Below are 10,208 nucleotides of genomic sequence, written 5' to 3'. Positions count from 1 at the left end.
ATCATACGAGGAAGTTATACCCTTTTTACGATTGTAAAATCAATATTTAACTGATTTTCCCTGTAACAAACATTATATCACTTCGTTAGGATCGCGGCACATTTCGTAAGTTGTTTTCGACTACATTTTTAAAATCAACATTGGGTCTATTGTTGATTTCAATTTTGGTATATTTTTTACCCAAGGTTTGGTGAATTCGTAAAAACTGTCGAAACGGAGTTTTATAAACACCAAACTTTGAACATCGTTTTCACCTAGTTCCGTATATCAGATTTGAATTCCGTTTGCATTTCAGGAATCACCACTTTCGAGACAATTAAAGTGCATGTTCAAAAACTGACTTAGGGTCGGATTAGTGGCACGAAAATCGAAGAAAAGGGGTGATGACATCATGATGATGTCACCACCATGAAAGTACATGTATGAGCATGGAATTCTAGAAAATCTTCAAAAAATATGATTTCATTCATTCAAAGATCAAATATCTTCTCTCTCCAATCGCCACTCTCTCTACATATCGATCTATCTCCCTCGGTGTGTAGTTTCGACGAAGTAGAAGAGGTGCCGACGACCCCTCCTCCGACTGTTGCAGCCTCCCACCATTGATCACAATTCCACCAAACACCCACCATTCACCCCCATGCTCCGCTGCCACCCCTGATCGTCGAAGGCCAAACAGCCGAGAGAATTCCCACTGGAAAACTGGTTTCCTTCCCCCATTCTCCCATCGTTCATAGTCCATGCCACCCCTCTTCGATTCCTACACCAACTAGTTGACCCCAGGTGACCTCATCCCCGTTTTCCAGTTGCAAAACAGCCCAAGGAAGTAAACGCTGCTAGCCACGCGCCACCGTGGCCGGAAGCGGGTCGATCTCCAGCGAGTGTAACTTCAGTGGTCCGTTGAGTCTGAAAAATAGTTTTCCATGCTCCTTACATGAAGTCTAGAAAGCCACGGGTGTCGTTTTTTCCAAAAGTGCCCCGATCAAAAGTCAATAACACGCAAAAACGACCTCATCTCTTCAACAAGAAGTCATATGCTTCGAGGGTGAGTTTCTATGGTCCATATTTTTAAGCTTTTATGCTTTGGGGAGAATACATGTGAAATCGCCTTTTGTTTAAACAAACATTTTTTCATTTCTTTAAACACTCGAGATTTATAGGTTTATTACATATACATAGTTTTTGTTGAAATATAACAAAAAAAAACTAGTTAAATGTATATATTTGTGACAATGGATCCAAACCATCATAAAATCTAGTTATATAAACTCATATGTTAATATATATTGTATAAAAACCATATATATATATATATATATATATATATATATATATATATATATATATATATATAGGGTGAGGTTCAATAGAGAACCATAATAACCAAGAAACCAAGGAACCAATCTTTTTTTTCAACTTTTAGAACTTATTTTTTATCAAAAAAAAAACTAAAAATACAGAAATTAATAACTTTTTATCATTTTTCCAATGATATCAAATTCAATTTTTTTTTTACGTCAAATTCACAATGTGAATCTTTGAAAATTCACAATGTGAATCCGAATTAACACGGTGAATCCGAAAAATATTTTTCACATTCACAATGTTAATATATGAATTTAGATATTTTTAGATTTTTTTTCGATAAAGAATAAGCTCTAGATATTGAAAAAAAGATTTGGTTTCTTGAAAAACTAATAATTATGGTTCTCTATTGAACTTTTCCATATATATATATATATATATATATATATATATATATATATATATATATATATATATATATATATATAGTGAAAGCGGTTATCGGTGGCAGTGTAATATCCTTTTGAATCATATTCTTTTTAAATCATATTTTTTATTAATCAATGAGCGCACAATCAGCAAGAAAAATTAGTTTGCTAATATATATGAGGCAATACAAAATTTAGAAAAATTATATAAAAAATCTTATAAACCATCGTCTCGTTCTTTTTTTAAAATGGAACCATGATTTTCACCACCACAACATGTTTTTACACATTTTTATTGTCATCGAATTTAAATACCATCTTTGATTGTACTTTTTCATATATTAATGTTGTACGACCCTTTCTTAAATTTGTCACTATCTATTATTGTTAAGTGTTTTGAGAGCGATTTTATATAATCCTTTAGCTCATTGGATAAACCATTTGTATTGTTTATTAGTGTGGATTATTTCTAGTTTAAGATAGAGAAACAAAATTTGCAACATTGGTAAGAAATATGTCAAAGCAACATGATGTTTGTAAAAACAATTTATTTACAACATAGAACTTTTAAAAGACAAAACCAAGTACATTAAAAAAATAACATGTTTAAAATTATCAACTTATTAACTAAATAATAAGTTTCTTACAAACTTAAATATAAGGAAAAAGCGTAAATAATAGACCAAAATTAGTCAAAAATATACTTTACTTGGTTACAAACTTGAACTCCCTTTAGTAAATATCTAGGAATAACAAAGATGATTTAAAGATAATAGGATGTTAAAAAAGGATCATGTTTCCAGTAGCTCAATCTTAATATGCCACTAACTAAAAAAGATAAAAACACAAATTATTGAGATTACAACACATAAATTAAAGTAAATGTTATATCTAGTTGGTATTTCCAAAGTACAATGCCTTAATAAGTACAATATTGTAACTGGAAAAAAATGAACGAGAGTAATGACAATTTATGTCACATTTGACAGTAACCAGAAAAACACCATCATGCTCTTGATTTCTAATTTTGAGTCAAAACTTCAAATTATAGCCTTCATTCCTTCTTTCCCCTACATGCTAAAATCACAAAAATTCATACAAGCTTTAATAACCCAATGTCATTTGACAATGATCAAAGAAAGACCATATTACCTTTTTATCTTATTTTTCCAAATGCCATCAAAATCCATAAGAGTACCAAAATATCAATTTACAGTTTTATTGTACCAATCGTTATCAAACCATTCCTTTATTTCTTGTACCAACCATGTGGATGAAAGCGAAAAACCATATATAGTAACATAGTAAGAAAGTGAAAATAACTTTACTTGGGCTCTTAAGTTACCGGCTCTTCAAGCTATCTCAATTTGACCATCTAACTTTTAACATCTATCCTTAAATGTCCAAGAACTATAAAATATATCAGAAAAGAAAGTACACCTTTGAGCCAAAAATGCCTTTTTTGAATCATAATTGAAGGTTTGTTCCTAGTAAATGCCAAGTTGTTAGATCACCGAACGATAAAATGCTTAACCTTGTTGACCTTCATACAAGCTTACACAATTAAGATGCTCATCAAGGTGAAAAATGGTCCTCGGATCCAACAATAGCTTTCACCTGGTATAGATAAATTAATAAGAACCGGAAAATTGTATAAAACTTATGAACCAAAGAAAATTATTTTTTAATTACATAAAATACTAATTACTAGAATCAAATACTAATTCCGATCTCCCGGTTCACCATCTATGATTTGTTTAACTTCTTCATAAAGAAGACCCCCTGCAAAAGAAAAAAAAACGGAAAAATAATCACTTTCATTTTCAACATGTACTGATCTAAGCAAAACTAATGTCTTACTTGCCCATCTTGCATGCCTTTCTCAATATCAACAGTAATGAAGTTTCCTTGCCTTTCATACTTACATTTGGGCATTATTCACACACCTGAAAAGTTTAACATGCATGGTTAATGGAATGAGAATATACATCAATATATTATGATACTGTCCGAAAAAGAACATAAAAACTGCCTTAATGTTTCCACAATAACTCAACATACATTTAAGGGAGACTGAGATTGTGTACCTGCTTCTCAGCTATTATAGCAATTCTGGACCAATTTTATTGTGATGAATCTCATTCTTATAGTTACATTTTCTTTAGTATGAGGTTGGTTATGATCAAATTAAACAAATTTACAAATAAAATTGTCATAATTTAATAAATATATCTTCATTTTCATGTAATAAATCCCCTTTGATGTTAAAACAAAGGCCTTGGGTAACTTCACAATGATTATTTTCATCACAAACTATGCTATCTGTGTGTGTACAACATATACAAAGAAACAAATTTCAGAAAGTTATTCAGTAACAACATATACCTTAGAATTCCATTTACAATTTTTTCACATTAGATTATAACAATTAAAAAAATCTACCCTTTTGGAATTCTAATTGAAAATCACTTTTTGTTTTATGGGTTTTCTAAAATAAGAATGATTTTTCAACGTATTATAATACCCTAATAAATTTGGAAGTGAAATGTAAGAACCGGTAGAGTTGATGACATTTCATCAATTATTAATAACTTTAGGTACCTGAGTTTAAACCCTTTTTCTTCATTCCATATACAGATCGCCAATGGTGCCCACATATTCATCGAAATTCAAGGTTTAAGCATTATTTGTGAGTGGTGGTTGTGTCTACGAGAGAAGAGGAAGATGAGGAGAGGCATCAGTTCTATTAAAGGTAGGTTGTCTGTGTCACAATGTCTATCTGAAAAAAAACAAAAGCATCATATAGATATTAAGAAAATAAAGCATCAGAGAAATGAAACAAACTTCTGGCTAAACTGAATGAATCTTTATCTTAACTGATGCTTACTCTAGGCCTCATGGCTACAATGTCATTTATATGACCCATGCAATCTAATATCGAGACTAATGAATCGAGAGGATAAAGATGAATAGCGTTTGAGATAGAGAGAAAGAATGTAGTGGTGGTGATGATGGAAGCAGGTGGTTAACGGTGGTGGGTAGTGGAAGTTGAAGGTTTTGATGTAGAGAGGGAGGTAGATAGAGGTACGGTGGTGCATTGCAATTTATATAGGATAAAGGAAACATGAGATAGTCTAATTTCAGCTTAAAATGGAGAAGAGCCGAGATATTGGGCGTGCCAGGCAAATGAACAATAAAAATGGAGATATAGAGGGTACGGGTCAAGATTTGAAAAGCATATATTAACGGATAATATTTTTATTTTATAGGTTTTTTAGATAGATTATTAAACATTATCACTTTTCTAATTTTGAAAGTGATAAATTAAATTTTTGTTAACAAATATGGGAACAGATAGGAGTCAAATGGTTCAAAAGTCAACTAAAGTTAACGATATTTGTGGATTACCGGTTCAATTTTGACGAATTCAAATTAAAATAGATAGATTATTATGTAGATCATATATGGGATAAGGCTTCAATTTCGTGTTTGAATTTTTAATTTGTAGATCTCATTTTCTCATCTTGACTTATTGATTTTTGTTGACAGATAAGATTCTGAAATGCATAAATTCATTGTAAATATTGCACTAAAGGCTTGTACGACTTAATTTTCAGCGTTTGACCAAATATGTTTTATAAGGTATAATAGATAATAGATTATATATATATATATATATATATATATATATATATATATATATATATATATATATATATATATATATATCATGAGATTTAACCCCAACCACATATTTCACATCTGCCGTTCTAACCTTCCGGTGTACCGGTGCGGCAGGCCTCATATAATCATAAATGATTATGTAGCGCCGCCCGTTCTTTTCTCCTCAGCTACCATCCCCACCACCACAACCGCCACCGCCAACACCACTACCACCACTTCTGACACCAACCGACCCCATCATTGCCACCTCCGTCACTTATACCACTGTCACCTCTGCCATCACCACCTCTTCTACCACCAACTGTCATAATCATATATGATTACTCAATCTGCAAACATGCATATATGTATAATCATTTATGATTAGGCATATACGTATAAACATGTATAATCATATAAGATTATACCTTCTTCTATATAATCATTTATGATTACGCATACCCCGTTGTTGTCGGTACGCTGCAACGTTAGAGCGGCAAATGAGAAATATATGTCAGAGGTTGAATCTAAAGATCTTTATTTGTTTTAATCTCAAGTGAATCATCCTCTCTCTCTCTCTCTCTCTATATATATATATATATATATATATATATATATATATATATATATATATATATATATATATATATATATATATATATCTATATATATATATATATATATATATATATATATATATATATAGGAAATTGAGTCATCTAACCCATATAAATGACTTCTTTAACAAAAATAACCCACATTGTTTTTTGTAAAGTAACCACATTTTCCAGAACACATTGTTCCGGAGAGGTCTCCGGAATTCCAGAGTACGATTCCGGATCATGGTTCCGGAACACTTGGTTTTTTTGTAACTTGTAGATTACTCAATTTCCCTTTTATATAATGTATACTCATTTCGGACAGGCCTCCAGAACACTGGAGTATGATTATGAAAGTTTTTTTTTTAATTGTTATTTGTGTAAATGTGTTTTCTTTTGTTTTTTTTTTTTTTTTTTGAAGAAGTTTTGTTTATATATTAAATTAAATGCAATTGATAATCTTAAAATCAACAAAAACTAAATAAATTTATAAAATAACGAGATTTGTTTGAAGTAATATTACAATGTTCAAATCATTTTATTCCTTGTACTCCAAAATATTTCCGTCAGTCGTTTGCGATATGACATAGCCCATGTACGGCTTGGACCGTCTATAGAATACGACTTCCAGGTGATCAACGCTTCTAGGAACCAACACAAAATCACCCCATAATCTTCTCTGTTGTTAATCTGTTGTGATAGTTGTGGCGCCTTTTCGAGGGTCATGTTGAAACTCTCAAGTGAGATTGAATCACTTGGTTCAATACCACAATAGTTGATACCCACTAACAGTCTTTGGATGCGGGCTCACATATCGATAAACCAATCCTCGGTTACTGAAAAGTAGCCTCTTTTCCAATGACTATCGTATATTGTCATTCAGAAAGTCTTCAAATTCAAAGCACCCAAAAAACTAGTGAGAAATTGGTATATTGATTGGGATGTAAAGCTACAAAAAAAAGTTAGAAATAATTAAACATCAAATAACATTTTGTTACATACATACTTAGGTAATGTAATCAAAACACAATTATACCATATCACAGTCTGCCTAAGCTGGGTAAAAAGATTCGTCAGGCATGTCACACCAGTCAAATGCATTATTGTTGAAAGTTGTCGGTACAACCGTCTACCGAGCGTCATCATGTCTACACTCCACTAGCAGTGAGATCCACAACATGATGTGATGCTAATTAAAAATAATTACAGTTAAGTAAGTGTTGTTAGTAGAAGCGTAGTACGTAAATGAGAAGGCTAAGAATGTAACTTACATCACTTTCCAACCACCCTGCGCAACTATCCACATATAAGCGCATCCAAAATTCAATCGTCGGAATACCAGTCAAAAAGCGGTGACTGAACAACACCGAACCATCTCCTTGTTTATAAAGAGTGTGTATGGAATGTTCTAAGAGATTGTCCAATGACGTTGGATGTTGTCGTACAACATCTTTCATTTTTATTTGTATCCATGGGGACTTATACCATATGGACATTACTTTTTGGCGCATAGAACGCCGAAGTGATTACGGGGGGAATTAGTATTCATCGCGTGGAATATCTTTTACATATGACAAATGAATAATTGGAGACGGCTGCTCAGGGCCGTCAAGCATCACATTTTCGGGTGTGCCTGACCCATAATTGTGGTCCCATAAGTCATTGTCATTGTACTCCGTCTTACCAAAATCGTCTTCGGGAGTCTTATTGATAAGTTTTAGAACCATGGCTAAAGTAGTGTCATGCTCTACTAAACGTTGATCATGTGACCTCAACTGCTCGCGACATTCACTGAGCTTATTTTTCAATTGACGAACCTTGTTTTGCAAGTCACTAATAGTTCGGTCTTTGTCAGTTGATGGGTCAGTGGTCGGCGGTGGTGGTGGTGGCAGGTGAGATGGATCATCTATCTGTGCCTTCTTTTGTTGAGGCTCATGGGTAGGCGAGTTTTTGGGTGATGGTGTTAGGGAAGGTTCCCGGTGAACTTCAGTGTCGGGAAAATCAGGGCCATCAATCCACGCCGAGCTAACTATCCACCATTCAACATGCATCTCTTCTTCTGTCGGCTCTAACTTTTGTATGAGTTTATTATCCTGCTAACAAAATTATAATATTATAAATAAACATAATTATAAAATAAATAAATATTTAAGTAATAAATTAACCATATGTCGTTGATTTGTAAAAACTGGTTGCATTCTGGCTTTTTTAAAGCCCTCAGTTTTGACCATGCAACTGCTCGAGGGATCACATTTTGTTGTCGGGTACTAAACAAACTGCTCACCCGAAAAGTCTCAAGAATCCATATCTGAATGTTAGCAAACAAATAAATAAAAAATTGTTAGAATGTTAGCAAACAAAAATAGATGATAAAATTTTCATCATATACTTATCTTAAAAGCGTATAAAAACACCTTTATGGTGTAGGTTATTTTTTAAGGTTGCTTCTCTTTCGGTCCGACTGGATGTATATGTTTGTTAACCTTATTGAATAAATTTTCTAGCTGTGAGTATAATTGATCCCAAATTATCATCCCTCATCGATATCTGCCACATAAAAAATTAATTAACAATTGAAATTATAAAAAATATTAGTAATGATAAGTAAATATAATTAGTAATTATAAAACAGACAACATTATACATGTTCAGTTTATCAAGGTTGGATAGCAAATTGAAAAAATCTAATGTAACACGATGTTTCGCCAACCGCCCATTGAAACCCTTCTCTATCAGGTATAGAAGACATACACAGACTGCATCTTTGTCTAATAACTTATTAAGTGAATGTTTAAAGACACTAATAACATCGTATAATTTTACCCCCAATCTCATCAACCATTTCCTCTACTTGGCTTTAGGGGTCAGTGACAACTTCTTGGCCAAAGACGTAATGTAGAAGCAAAGGATCCCCATCTACATTAGAAATGTCTAACCACCTCCCAAAACATGTATTCCGGAACATAATCTCGCATTCGGGTCTGTCTCTGAATGCCACAAGAATTTCCCAGCCGATTTTGGGTTACACGAAAGTATAATGGAGGCATGAAAAACCATGTCGAGTTGCACAAATAAAAAAGGTGTTATCGCTTCATTCCAAAACAGAAATGACCTATATTCTGGAGCAGTTATGGACCTGTTCCTTATGCTTCGAATGAGTTCATCGTGCTCCGGAACAGTTCCTCGCATTCCGGAGGGTTTCGGAATGAACTTTTAAGACCAGAAACACTAAATTTCGATGTAAATCAACAATATCTAAACATCTAAACTACTTTTCAGTTGGTCCTACAAAACTGACATCTTTAATTTAAACTTCAAATTGTTTTCAGTCATTTCGGATGTGTTCTATGAATTCCAGAACAGTAACAATAGAAGAATATGCACCTTAAACAACAAGAAAACAATGTAAAGAGAAAACGAAGAACGTACCGGTACAATAATTGGTTCTTAGTGCTCTTCATCCATATCGGCTTTGCGTGCCAGAAATCGGACATGCGTGTCGGAGCTCAACATGACGATCGGAATCGAAAGTCGAAAGATCCAGAATCGCATGTCGGAATGGGAATTGGAAGTCATAGCAAGATCCGGAATAAAGGCGAAGGTCCGGATTTTTAAAATTATATTCTGGAATATGAAATTCAAATTTCTAATCCGGAACTTGAACGGGTAGTCCGTAATGGCAATTCCGGACCCACAGTAATGGGTCGTCCCACCCGAAAAGTTGTCCGAAATATGTTCTTGAATGCCCCATTCCAGAATAATTGGTCAATTAATATATATATATATATATATATATATATATATATATATATATATATATATATATATATATATATATATATATATATATATAAAACACCTAAAAAAAGGTTAGATTACTCAATTTCCATATATATATATATATATATATATATATATATATATATATATATATATATAGATATTGCCTATCTATTAGAGACTAAGGTAGTGTTTGTTTTTTGTCTGCAGATCTGCGTGGTCTCTTCTGTCTGCGCCGCGCAGACCACGCGCAGACATTAGCCTTCGCAGACTGTTTGTTTTTTTGAAGACTGCAGACCTAAAAATGTCTGCGCGCCCTCTTCTTGGCACAGATGTGGACCAGAGTCTTCTAACATCTTCTAGCCTAAAAAAACATATATATCTTTAATTTTTTAAGTTTTTTTTTATTTATATTTTTTCCAACTTTATTAAT

General features: G+C 32.9%; 1 long non-coding RNA gene across 3 annotated transcripts; it reads right to left on the bottom strand.

The window, feature by feature from the left end:
• Positions 1-2,929: 2,929 nt before the first annotated feature.
• LOC145122803 (uncharacterized) lies at positions 2,930-4,893 on the bottom strand. Of its 3 annotated transcripts, none has more exons than XR_013714743.1 (5): positions 4,611-4,893; positions 4,335-4,512; positions 3,594-3,679; positions 3,426-3,515; positions 2,930-3,350 (listed from the first exon to the last, which is right to left on the bottom strand). It is a non-coding gene; the product is annotated as an uncharacterized LOC145122803 (long non-coding RNA). The 3 variants fall into 3 exon arrangements; XR_013714742.1 differs by having other exon boundaries at positions 3,442-3,515; XR_013714744.1 differs by having other exon boundaries at positions 3,442-3,515; positions 4,621-4,893.
• Positions 4,894-10,208: the final 5,315 nt, after the last annotated feature.

This window comes from Lactuca virosa, chromosome 6 (genome assembly GCF_052849685.1).
Source record: "Lactuca virosa cultivar CGN04683 chromosome 6, Lactuca_virosa_CGN04683_v6, whole genome shotgun sequence".
Classification (NCBI taxonomy): Eukaryota; Viridiplantae; Streptophyta; class Magnoliopsida; order Asterales; family Asteraceae; genus Lactuca; species Lactuca virosa.
Note: the sequence above shows the minus strand (reverse complement) of the source record. Positions and strands in the feature narration are given on the sequence as shown.